This window comes from Rutilus rutilus, assembly GCF_951802725.1.
Source record: "Rutilus rutilus genome assembly, chromosome: 13".
NCBI lineage: Eukaryota > Metazoa > Chordata > Actinopteri > Cypriniformes > Leuciscidae > Rutilus > Rutilus rutilus.
In genome coordinates, this window is record NC_140218.1 from 27,208,667 (window position 1) to 27,222,435 (window position 13,769).

The 13,769-nt window shown below is 47.1% G+C and overlaps 1 protein-coding gene across 1 annotated transcript in view; it reads left to right on the forward strand.

The window, feature by feature from the left end:
- The first annotated feature begins 273 nt into the window (after nt 1-273).
- Nucleotides 274-13,769, forward strand: part of chl1a (cell adhesion molecule L1-like a) — a 55,639-nt gene continuing 42,143 nt past the window's right edge. Inside the window, exon 1 of the mRNA XM_084427703.1 lies at nt 274-400. The gene's annotated coding sequence lies outside the window, so the exon portion shown is untranslated. The remainder of the gene's footprint in view (nt 401-13,769) is intronic.

Here is a 13,769-nt window from a genome sequence, read left to right on the forward strand (position 1 = left end):
GAGAAAGCAATTCATGTCTTTTCATTAAGTTGCATTGGTCATGTCAGACTTAATGAAAATGAATGAAATGTACTTGTATTCTAAAAGCTTCTCTATTGTTTAACTCACTATAGAGCTCTGTGATCCAATGGTATTCTTTTGAAATGGGCTTTCTAGATACAGGATATATCAGCCACACGCTTCACATTGACTTGCCATGCCTCTGTGTTTGCTTAGCCCTCAAGTCACCTCCCTACTTCTGGTATTACTGGTTCTAGGTTTCCGTGAGTTGTCAGATGTCTGAATTAATGTACATGAGTGTTTGTGTTCCAGTGAGTGGATTTCAAGCTTGTTTGATCTCAATGTATTTGTGCAGGTGAGAGGGACAGTATCGTGAGAGGAGAAGATCGAGTGTCCGAAGGTAAGTGTGTTTGTCTATAATGCAGTTCATAGAATTATTATTTTATTTTATTTTATTGCTTACTATACAGAAACTATGTATTTTAGTGTTTTTCTTTTTCTTTTATATTGAAAGTGTGCTAAATATGTCAATGCAACTTTGGAATTTTGACAGCAGACAAGGACATGCCGATTATACAGAGGCCAAAAGAATGAAAAAGGTTAACCAAAAAATGTTTGGAAGCTAACATATAGAAATCATTTGCATGTTTCAACATGCAAATCGCATGCTCACGTACATACATACATACATACGTGTGTGCGTGCATTTCAACACCTCTATGCCTCAGGAGAAATACTGTTAAAGTTTTAAGCTGCATGCAGGATTTGTGACTGATTTGCTTTGACATTTAATGAGCAATGTCTTCAAGGTCTGCTAATTAGTTTTTGATTTGTTTGCATTTGTGTGTATACAGTAGCCTCAAAGGTATTTGAATATGTAAGCAACACTTAAAAATGTAGTTTACAAAATGTGTGAATCTGCAAACTAATTATGCAAACTAATGATGCTTACTTTTCTCAGCTATTTTTATTTTACTGTTAACCATTGGGTCTCAATAGGATGTTAGTGGATGTATGAAATCAGTTTACACAGGTGTTTAAAATATTAACCTTGAAATTGAAAATGATCAATTTGCACTTTGTTCAACGGTTGTTTTAAATGTGCTATAAATACAATTTGTATTGTATTGTATGATACAATAATTATTCACATTCAGGAAGTAAAAAAAATAATTGTCTTCATCTAAAACAGTAGGCATTTAAATCCTATGACAAATTTTGTGCATTGTTTTTTGATTGAAAAGTGTGCCTATCTTTCTTTAAAATTAAAACCACTATGGTTGGGTATTTTGTTATAATGCAATGACATTCACACACTACCATTCAAAATTTGGGGTCTATGGTTTTTTACAAAATAAATGAATGCTTTTATTCAGCAAGAATGCATCAAATTGATCAAGAGTGACAGTAAAGACATTTATAATGTTACAAAAGATTTCTATTTAAATGCTGTTCTTTTGAACATTCTATTCATCAAAGATTGTTAAAAGAATTTATCATGGTATCAATAAATATTAAGCAGCACAACTGTTTTCAACATTGATAATAGTAAGAAATGTTTCTTGAGCAGCAAATCATCATATTAGAATGATTCTGAAGGATCATGTGACACTGAAGACTGGAGTAATGATGCTGAAAATTCAGCTTTCCATCACAGGAATGAAGTACATTCTAAAATATATTAAAATAATATGGAAAACAGTTATTTTTTTAAATGTTTTTTTTGTTTGTTTTTTTGATCAAATAAATTAAGCCTGGGTGAGAATAAGAACATAAGAAAAAATCATACCGACCCCAAACTTTTGATCAGTTATGTACTTTTTTTTACTGTGGCTTACATGTCCATATATATTAGCGAGAGACAGAAAGAAAACACATGGGAGAGAGAGAGAGAGAGTGGGAATACTCACATCGGTTTCAACTTGTCCAAAAGCCTCAAACTTTTCACACGCAAAACCAGCCAACATGACGAATCTCGCATCATTTATTTTATATGCGACAGGTGTACGTCTTGCGTACAGTCGACATACCTGCTTCTATAATAACAGGTGCCTTTATGTTGTGGCTTCCACCGTGAATGAGCGTTACTGTGTCTGCTTATTAGTTGTCGTTTCAGGCTGCTTGGAATGTCTTTGCTTCCTCTCTGGCATTTTTAAAGCTTTGTTAGTGTAGTCTAAATATTTAGCCGATGTTGTAAAAGCTCCGGCGCAAAGAAAAAGAGTTCGGTTTGTGAATCATAATGAGTTAATGAGCATGTTTGCTGTAGACAAAGGTCAAAAGGCAGCTGTCACAGCAGGATGGGCTTTGTTTGCAGGGACACTATGCTATTGAGATTGGATTCTTTGGAATTCAGAGACAGTGTCCTGGCACAATATTTCTGGCCACTTAATGAGAGACATGTCTTAATTCATGAACTTATATGACCCATCATTTTATCTGCCATGTAGGAGACAAAAACGGTTTGAGGTTGGATATATTTATATTAAGCGTATAGCGTCAGTTCTGGCAGGTCACGTTAGTCAAGCTCGCATCAGCTGACTCTCAGCTGATCCACGTCTACCTATAGCAGTGGTTCTCACTGGTGGGGAATAGAGACGTGACAGGTGGGGCGCGCCAAATGGGAGGAAATGTTCCTTTTATGCCTTTATATCTTTATCCAGACATCCCAACTGTCCCGGAAGTTCCAGGAGTCTCCCACATATTGATAGCGGCTCATTGACGCCCGCAAATGAGATCCAATCTCCCGGAATCGTGCACTAGAGAGTGACTGCGCGCACATGTGTGTGTGTGTGTGTTTGTGTGACTATAAAGGCATATTAATATTAGCGGAACAAACTTTCGCGCCCATAGATATATGTGTAGCTATATCTATGTTTCGCGCCGATGGGTAGCAGGCTAGTGTGGGCAATAAATAAATTGTGCAATGCAAAACAGGCTCATTGCAGCCACTAATGCAGGGATAAATAGACCTGTCTTGCCAAATGGATTTATCTTTTCTTTTTTAACAGATTGCAAAGTGGCACTTTTATTGCTTTTCTATTTTTGAACTTGATACAAATTTTGACACAGCTGCACTTTTATTTTCTCTATTTTTGAATTTCATGCAAATTATGACACAGCTGCACTTTTATTTTCTCTATTTTTGAATTTCATGTAAATTATGACACAGCTGCACTGTGTATTTTTTAACTTTCTGTTATTTGATGTAGATAGTTAGTTTGTATTTAGATATAACTTGTTACTATACTGATACTACTTGTTAATTCAATAAATTTGAAAATTGTATTTCTTTAGCATGTTGAGGCAGGTGGGGCTTGGAAATTCCCCCTTGTCCAAAGTGGGGAATTACCGAAAAAGTTTGAGAACCACTGACCTATAGGAATACGACGCCTATCACTGTATACATATATAAGCTCCTTCAGTATTATCAACAGCTATCGTGTTTCTCAGGAGCTGATTACCCTCCTCCATCCCCAGCTCCTCCTCTCTCGTCACTCAGGATTTGGCCTTCTGATTCCCCTTGAATCTTTCTAGAAATTCTAGAATTATGTTGTAATTAAAATCTTGAATTAATGATATCTGCAATACATTCATGTTGGTTCTCTTCTGTTTACCCTAAGGGGGGTTATTGCTGCTCTCCCTGCTCTTCTCCATGCTAGGCTGCAGAACAGAACCATACCGCCAATCCTAACTGTATGCTAATTGTCAAACGTATTTGACGACAGTGGTCCTGACAGAACTAAGTATCCATCTAATGATATTTAGTTGTAAATAAAACAAAGATTATTAGAGTACATTTTACAAGAAAATGCCCTTTCAGTTTGTCTGGTTTAAGTTTACTTTTAATGTGTTGAAATTTACTAGCAATTTCTGAATGAAAATAGTTTCTACACCAATTTATCCATCCATCACTCCATCCATGAAATTTACTTGCAATTTCTGAATGAAAAGTTGTTTTTTTATAACAATTTGGCCATCCATCCATCCATCCATCCATCCATGAAACATTTCTTATTATGCTACATTGGTGTTTATTATTGGTGTGATTTTTTTCAGTGAATCTGTCTGCATGTCTCTATCACATCTCTTTATGTGTGAGTCATTTGCATCATACTCAACCAATTTGTTAAAAAAAAACACTGATTCACTCAGGAACAGAACACCACTACTGTGTGTTGCAGTGGTTCCGCTGTTGCTTTATTTTGAGCAATTAGGCTCGCAATAGCTAAAACATACAGTAAATTACTCAATATTAACGTTTTGTTTATTGAACTTGTATAAAAGCAATATCACACAATCGTTTCCTTCTTGATACTACAATAACTTTTGCTGTTATTGCTAGTTGTAAGGTGCAGTTTTCAATGTAATGTTCTCATTGTGGTGTACGCCTTAAACGCAAAGTCTAGGATTTCATATAAAGTCCACTGTGTACACTTTGCTTGCTTTGTGCGACAGTTCACAGTCTGGGATCATGTGTTGTTGCATTATATATGTTCAGCTGTACCGAGACATACTGTAAGTGAGTGTGTTCTTCACTTTGTTTGTACTTTCCACATGCATGCCATATGGTGGTAGAAAGCATTAAGTGCAACAGGTGGGTCAAACAGACCACAAAATGACACAAATTACTTAAAAAATCATTATACTGCACTCGTTAGTCATCAAATTAAACATAAACGTAAAATAACCTTATATGATTGTGACTTTCAACACAACAAACAATAGTTTTGTCTCAGCATGATGCAATCTTTGTGCGTCTGCCGACCCTATAAGACAGCATTAGGAATTAAGACAATAGGATTGAATCCATTATACAAAGAGGATTTTCACTGTTGACAAACTGCATACTATCACAAATCAAAGCAGTTTCCTACTTGACTGCTCATATAACCACTATTTCCTGTTTACAAATGATTATAGGGCAATAACATGATTCCAAGGTTTGTGTTCAGTCAAATATCTCAGTGTCAAAGTCTCCTCAGACTGCTGTGTTTTCATATCAATGCTGTTCTGATGCGTTGAGTTGTGTAGGCAGGAATTCCAGCACTTCCCGGACCATTCTTTAATGGTTTGTGAATAGCTCGGCGGATCAGGCTTTATTTGAATCTTTGTCAAAGGTTTAGAAAGCCTTGTATCCCGGTGAGAGGCTTTGCCGACATATGTCTCTTCACTGAATCCCCTTTAGTGCTTTACTGGAGTGCTGGGGCATGTTTTCGGACTCTCTCTCTCTCTCCCCCCCCCCCCCCTCTCTCTCTCTCTCTCTCTCTCTCTGTGTGTATGTGTGTGTCGGAATTTGAGGAGCATGCTGAGAGTTTGGATGCTCAGTTTAATACTATCACTGCTACCTCTGGGAATTACTGTCTCGACTGCATGTGTGTGAGTGTGACTAAGTAAGTACAGAGTTTCCATGTTCTGTTTAGTTGGCTGTTTGTTTAATGGATTAAAGTGTGCAGTTGTGTGACAGTGAAGCAAATGAGAAAGGTGTAACCGTAAGCCTCAGCAGTTTTCTCTGATGTTAGTCATGGATATCTTTCTCTATATCCAGCCTCCGGGATTAATGGATGAAGTATCCAGTCATGTGCTTCAGCGAGTTTGTCTTACTCAGGCTTGTTGTTTGATTAACTTTCTGCACATGTTTTTAATTTGTTCATTCGAAATATCTGCAAATAATTACAGTATGATTTGATGTGGATGTATTCGGTTCAGTTAGAGGTGCTGTTGCAGATGAGCTTTCTGAATTAACGCTTGGAGCGGTTTATTGGTGTTATGGGAGTGAACGGGGTCAGAAGTTTACTCCATGTTGTCTTAAGAAGCATCAGGCACTTGTTAGGGTCTGCAGAGGTCACCAGCCTACATATCTTTAAGCTAGAGATTTGCAGGTCAAAAGTTTACTATTGACAAGCTACAACTTTGGAGTACAACAGAGCTAAAAAATGTGATTTTCCCCCTCTTGTCCTTACATATATTATTTGAAGATTGATATGTTTAAAAAATTTTTTGAATTGAAGCAGTCAACAAATCCCCTTCTCGGTAGGCTTTCTGAAAATATATGGGATTTCAGGGTTTATAGCTCATTATAGCTGCCTAAATTTGCAACATTTAAAAAATGTTTAAACCAGATCACTAAATTAATATTTTAACATCATAACATAATATTTTACTCTTTTTTTTTTTATTTTTTTTTTTTAAATCTCAGGGCAGGGCATCGCTGTTGTCAGTGCAAATAGTGTGCGGATTCCTTGAGTCTGTCTTGGTGTTTTGAGTTGCTCTTCATGTCACAGGGGAAGACTTCCAAATTATGAGCCAGGGGCAAAAGTAAGAGAATCTATCACCTCTGGCCACTACTGGATGAGGAGAGTTAATCTGGGTTGATGCTGGTAATTTGTGGAGGCGGCTTGACTCTGTGCATCTTGTGAGTGTGAATGATTATGTGTGGAATGAGCCTGTGGCGCGAGCGTGCTTACGGTTCATCAGCCTTCACAGAGGCGTGAAGGCAAACAACGCACACGAGTCAGCGAAATAAACAACGGGAAATACTTTTCTCGGCTGATGTCTTCCATTCGAGCCTTGCAACCTTGTGTTTTCACATTGCACATGCTGGAAAGTTCACATTTTCTGAATGTGCTACTAAAGCTAAAACGTTATTTCATTTTAAACCCTTTATACAATTTTCAAGAGAAGTTTATATTTAATGACTCTGACAATGTCATAGTGTAAACCAGTAAAAAGTAATAACTTTTTTTTAATACACGTGACCAGTGCCTAAAAGTAACTTTTTGCCACACCTGCCAATGGATTTTGCCAATAATATTTTTTACCAGTCATGAAACATTAAGGTATTGCGGAGGATTTTCTTTTTCCGGGTGGATCATCAAGACTATTGGTCCTCCTAGTTGTCAATCATTCTGGTGATATGTTTACGTAAGACCGTCGTACGTGCTCGTCCCTAGGTAGTTTTCGCTTTCTGCGCATGCGCACTTTCGGTTGTATGTGTGTGGCGAGCTACGGTTTCAGCCATTCATTGAAGCTCGCCGTTCTCACCGGAATTTTTCAAAATGTCTGAGGGTCGCAAGAGAAAAAGTGTCTACGACTTGTATGACAAGAAGAGAAAGGCCTCTGAAGAAAGAAACAAGACCAGAGTGTTTTTGGGAGAATATTTCACACGCTGGCGTGCGCTAAAAGCACAGGTTGGGCTTCCCACTGATGCCTCAGTCGCGAAGTTTCTACTCTACAGGTAAAGGAAAGTAGGCTTGTATGAGCCATGCCAACAGCAACTTGTAAACAGAGCGTGCACGAGGAGAACTAGGCTCGTGCATGCTCTCTCATGCACACGTTTAATAGGCGTCCCTTTAAGACCTATATGGATCCAATATACTGATACACATGTTCCCTTTCGTGGTCACTCCGAGTTACGTCGGATGACGACGATTGGGGTTTCGCTTAGAAGCCTATCACCTTCGAGTATATAAAACGAGCCAATGGCAATGAAATGCCATGGGTCTGCGGAATTTGCATAGCGTAACTCCGCCCGCCGCAGGGGGTATATAAGGAAGTACGCTGCACAATGCAGACATGCTTTCGCTTCGGAGCCGAGAACTTCTCCACTCCTGCAAGCCAAAGATTCTGAGTTAGTCTTCTCTTACCTTCGAGACGAGCGAGCTCTCCGGTGTTGGTGTGACGGCGATTTCAGCGAGTGCACACTTCCCTGCTGATCTTGTCAGTGATCTGACAGTTAGTGTGATTTCTCCCTGTTCGCTTCAACATCCGCGGAGTTTTCCTCTCACAAAAAGAGCATTGCATGTGGCACGTCTTTTTAAAGATGTCTCGCCCGTGCACTTCTGGTTGTGGTCGCGATGTATTTTCTCCTGATGGGCACAATCTCTGCTTAGCGTGTTTGGGCGTTGATCACGCTGAAGCAGCGTTTGTGGATGATTCATGTTCTCATTGCGGGAACATGACCATCTCCATGCTGCGGTCGAGACTCAATGAGCTCATCAGAGCGAGAGTCCCCTCATCCACACCCCGATCTACGGTCTCCCCGAGAGGCTGTACTTCGGCTGGTGGCCAGGGTGACCTGAGGGTATCTGTGTGGGACAAACCGCCGATACGTCCACGGTCCACACACCCCTCTTCAGCATTGGTACCCGCGAGCGTGCAAATCGAAACCGCCGGTCCCTCTACGGAGGCCCCGCGCGTTTCGTTTGGCGTTCCACAGGAGGATGCAATGTCGATCACTGCATCACAAGGTGGGCATGAGTCCTCGGGAAGTGAGGATTCGGCTGTGTTGCCGCCCTCGGGCGTGCCAGCATTGCCCGAGTCTGATCCCGAGCTGACTGCCATGCTTTCCCGGGCAGCCGCGGCCATTGGGCTCGAGTGGTCCCCGCCGCCCGATCCAGTGCGCTCGCGGCTGGATGATTGGTTTTTGGGAGCGGCCGCTGACATTCGTCGCCGCCCAACCCCAATACCATTCTTCCCGGAAGTGCATGAGGAAGTCACGCGGTCCTGGAAGGCTCCCATGTCTTCCCGCGATCGTTCGTCGGCTTTCTCCGCCTTTCCTCCCCTCGATAGAGCTGATGCTTGTGGGTACACTGGGATTCCCACGGTTGAACGTTCTGTCGCGATGCAGCTGTGTCCGGCAGGCGCTTCATCACGTGGTGATCCTAAGCACCCGTCCAAAGCCTGTGGATTCTCGTCCACTCTCGTGGCGAAGTCTTACAGTGCGGCGGGACAGGCAGCTGCCTCTTTGCATGCCATGGCCATTCTGCAGGTCTACCAGGCCCAGATGCTTCGTGACATGCACGAGGGCAGGACAGACCCAGGGCTCGTTGATGAGCTGCGCGCCGCCACCGACCTCGCTCTCCGAGCGACGAAGGTGACCGCGCGCTCCCTGGGTTTGGTGATGTCCACAGCTGTGGTCCAGGAGAGACATCTCTGGCTGAACCTGGCTGATATGTGTGAGCCCGAGCGGACTCGTCTGCTGGATGCTCCCATATCCCAGGCCGGCCTTTTCGGCGGTGCGGTCGAGGATTTTGCCCAACAGTTCTCGACCGCCCAGAAGCAGACTGAGGCTATCAAGCACATTCTGCCCCGACGCTCTGCTGCTCAGCCGTCGGCACAGAATCCTCAGCCTGCTCGCCGCCGAGGGCGCCCTCCCGCGGCCGCCCCTCCCGCACGGCCCCAGCAGCAACCTTCACCCGGGCCGCGTTGTGGAGGGAGCCGCAGGCAGGCGCCACAGCCCTCTCCAGCCCCGCCGCCCGCTAAACGCCAGGCCGAGCGGCGCTCCTGAGACGGGCTGCTCAGGGTTGGCTTCAATTCTGTCCCAGGAGCTGGTAGCAGGGCCACTCCTTCCCCCGGTGGAGGGCCGGGGGAGAATCTTTTGTTCTCCACTCCCCGCTGCTCGTCCAACGACGAGCAGTACTTTGATGTGGTTGAAGACAGAATTGAATTCCCCAATCCTGAGCCGACAGAGTCCGAGGGCCGCAGTGCGCGCCACCCTCGGGTCCCGCCACTGCCGCCCTCCTCTGTCCCAGAGGTGTGGGATGACAGCACGCGCCGCCCACGGGCCACGCTCCTCTCATCCCCCTCTGTCGCCAGACCCCTGCCAGAGCACGCCCCCGTGGGACGCGCGCCCTCCCCTGGCCTCCTCTGGCAGGACGCGGTTAATGACCGTGCCCCCGCACAGGGCCGCTATGCCACCCTCGCCGGTGCCGGTCATTCCGCCTCGCTGCCCCACCGACGGTACGTCTGTGGTTCGTATGACCCCGCTGGTGCACTTTCTGGAGGCCTGGCTAGAGCTTCCCAGACTGTCCCGCTGGGTCGCGAGAACCATCAGGCTCGGCTACGCGATTCAGTTCGCGAGATCTCCTCCCCGCTTCAGGGGAGTCCGCTTCACTATGGTCGGTGGCAATGCCCCTGTCATGAGAGCGGAGGTCGCCACCCTGCTGGCGAAGGGTGCGATCGAGATTGTCCCTCCAGCCGAAATGAAGTCCGGCTTCTACAGCCCTTACTTCATTGTACCCAAGAAGTCCGGTGGGTTACGGCCAATCCTCGACCTGCGCGTCTTGAACCGCTCCCTTCACAGGCTGCCATTCAAGATGCTCACGGCCAAACACATCCTCCAGTGTGTGCGGCCGCAGGATTGGTTTGCAGCGATCGACCTGAAGGACGCCTACTTCCATGTCTCCATTTTACCTCGACACAGACCGTTTCTACGGTTTGCTTTCGAGGGGCAGGCATACCAGTACGCGGTTCTCCCTTTCGGGCTAGCCCTGTCCCCTCGCGTCTTTACGAAGGTCGTCGAGGCAGCCCTTGTTCCCCTCCGGGAACACGGGGTTCGCATCCTGAACTATCTCGACGACTGGCTGATCCTAGCTCACTCTCGAGACCAGGTTTGCGAACACAGGGACCTAGTGCTCCGGCACCTAGTCCGTCTGGGCCTTCGGGTCAACTGGGAGAAGAGCAAACTCTGCCCCGTGCAGAGGATCTCTTTTCTCGGTATGGAGATCGACTCGGTCGCCATGTGCGCGCAGCTTACGAGCGAGCGCGCGCAGTCACTGCTGACTTGTCTTCGTCAGTTCGAGGGCAAGAGTGCGGTTCCACTGAAACTTTTTCAGAGGCTCCTGGGGCATATGGCATCCGCAGCCGCAGTAACGCCGCTGGGATTGCTTCATATGAGACCGCTTCAGCTTTGGCTTCGCGATCGAGTCCCGAGGTGGGCATGGCAACACGGCACGCTCCAAGTCCCAGTGACTCCAGCCTGCCGTCAGACCTTCACCCCGTGGGCGAACCTCAGTTTTCTACGGGCCGGAGTGCCCTTAGAACGAGTTTCCCGGCATGTTGTTGTATCAACAGATGCCTCCAACACGGGCTGGGGCGCCATGTGCAATGGTCATGCTGCCGTGGGCTCCTGGACAGGACCCCAGCGCCTTTGGCATGTCAATTGCCTCGAGTTGCTGGCTGTACGTCTCGCCCTGCACCGCTTCCATGCGCTGCTCAGGGGTCAGCACGTACTAGTCCGATCAGACAATACCGCAACAGTAGCGTACATCAACCATCAAGGTGGTCTACGCTCCCGCCGTATGTCGCAACTCGCTCGCCACCTCCTCATATGGAGTCAGAAGCATCTGAGGTCGCTTCGAGCCATTTATATCCCGGGACACCTGAACCAGGCGGCCGACGAACTGTCTCGAGTTCGGCCTCTCGCTGGAGAATGGCGACTCCATCCCCGGACGGTTCAGCTGATTTGGGATCAGTTCGGCGACGCACAGGTAGACCTGTTTGCCTCCCACGACTCGTCCCATTGCGACCTGTTTTATTCCCTGACCGAGGGCACGCTCGGCACGGATGCACTGGCGCACAGCTGGCCGCGGGGCCTACGCAAGTATGCGTTTCCCCCAGTGAGCCTTCTTGCGCAGACCTTGCGCAAGATCAGGGAGGACGAGGAGCAGGTCATTTTGGTTGCCCCGTATTGGCCCAACCGGACCTGGTTCTCCGAACTAGTACTCCTCGCGACAGCACCTCCCTGGCCAATTCCTCTGAGGAAGGACCTCCTTTCTCAGGGACGGGGCACCTTATGGCACCCTCGTCCCGATCTTTGGAACCTCCACGTGTGGCTCCTGGACGGGACGAGGCAGGTTTGAGTACCCTACCACCTGCGGTGGTGGCTACCATCACTTCCGCTAGAGCATCGTCCACGAGACATGCCTATGCGTTGAAGTGGAACCTCTTCGTCAACTGGTGTTCTTCTAAACATCAAGAACCCACGAAATGCCCGATCAGTGTCGTGCTTTCCTTCCTGCAAGAAGGGTTGGAGCGAAGGCTGTCTCCCTCCACCCTGAAAGTGTATGTTGCCGCCATTGCCGCACATCACGAAGCAGTTGAAGGTAAGTCTCTGGGAAAGCACGACCTGATCGTCAGGTTCCTGAGGGGAGCGAGGAGACTAAATCCTCCTCGTCCTCCCCTCGTTCCCTCTTGGGACCTCTCAGTGGTTCTAACTGCCCTGCAGAGTGCTCCCTTTGAGCCTTTGCAATCAGTGGAGCTTAAGTTCCTGTCAATGAAGACAGCGCTCCTGGTTGCATTGGCCTCCATCAAGAGGGTAGGGGACCTGCAGGCATTTTCGGTTGACGAAGCGTGCCTGGAATTCGGGCCGGCTGACTCTCACGTGATCCTGAGACCCCGGCTTGGATATGTGCCCAAGGTTCCTACCACACCCTTTCGAGACCAGGTAGTGAACCTGCAAGCGCTGCCCTTGGAGGAGGCAGACCCAGCCTTGGCACTGCTCTGTCCAGTACGCGCCCTCCGTGCTTACGTAGACAGAACGCGGTGTTTCAGGACCTCAGACCAGCTCTTTGTCTGTCATGGTGGGAAGCTGAAGGGAAAGGCTCTCTCAAAGCAAAGGTTATCTCACTGGATAGTGGATACCATTGCTTTGGCATACCAGCAGCAAGGTCGTCCGTGCCCCCTTGGTGTGAAAGCCCACTCCACACGTAGTGTCGCTTCCTCTTGGGCTCTAGCGCATGGCGCCTCGCTAACAGACATTTGTAGAGCTGCAGGCTGGGCGACACCCAACACATTCGCGAGATTCTATAATCTCCGCGTAGAGCCAGTTTCTTCTCATGTACTCGCTTCAACCAGCCGGTGCTAGATTCTGCTCAGGTGTCTTCGCTTGCTCGCCATTCCTCTCCACGGACGGGATACGTGCGATTTTCTTCTCAGGTGAGTCTGATAAGCTCTGAGTTTCCTCCAGCACTGGTGACGTCAACGCCTGAGTTATGCCAATCTGCCATAACGCAGCTTTTGCGCTTGACTAGGTGCCTCCATGTGCATGGTCCCCCCTCTGGGCGACCCCCACATGTGTATTCCACTGTAAGTCTCCTTGTGAGCGTGTGTCTTTCCCTTGGCAAGCCACCTTGCCAACCCTGGGGTTTAAAATTCCACCTGCGGCTGGACTCCCCAGTGATTCTCCATATGCATCCCTCTGGGTCATATGTGTATTCTAAGTCCCCCCCATCAATGGCTGGGCATGATTGCATATTTCTCTCTGGAGATATGCTTCCCAGTGTACCTTGGTATCCCTGTGTTAAGTAGGACTCCTTCGTTCGTGCTAGTCTCACAACAGGGAGCTCAGACTTACGCAGGGCACTGGAAGACAGCCGAGGTGGCGTGATTAGACTGGAACCCCAATCGTCGTCATCCGACGTAACTCGGAGTGACCACGAAAGGGAACGTCTCGGTTACGGATGTAACCCTCGTTCCCTGAGTGGGAACGGAGACGTTACGTCTTCCTGCCACTTCCGCTGTACCGCTGAAAAACGCCTGGGGCCAGTCTCGGCTCCTCAGCGAAGGCATGTCTGCATTGTGCAGCGTACTTCCTTATATACCCCCTGCGGCGGGCGGAGTTACGCTATGCAAATTCCGCAGACCCATGGCATTTCATTGCCATTGGCTCGTTTTATATACTCGAAGGTGATAGGCTTCTAAGCGAAACCCCAATCGTCGTCATCCGACGTAACGTCTCCGTTCCCACTCAGGGAACGAGGGTTACATCCGTAACCGAGACGTTTTCTTTCTCAACTGTTCACTTAAAGCTACACTGTGTAGGATTTTCTCCCATCTAGCGGTGAAATTGTTTATGACTACCAACTGAACATTACTTTCTAGCCCCTCCCATTCCGAGGGCTTTTTAACTCCTACGGTGGCCGTATTATTTCAAATCTGCCGGCAGTCGCGAGTAATCTCCCCCTCGCATTCGTCACGGTGCCACTGAGTGT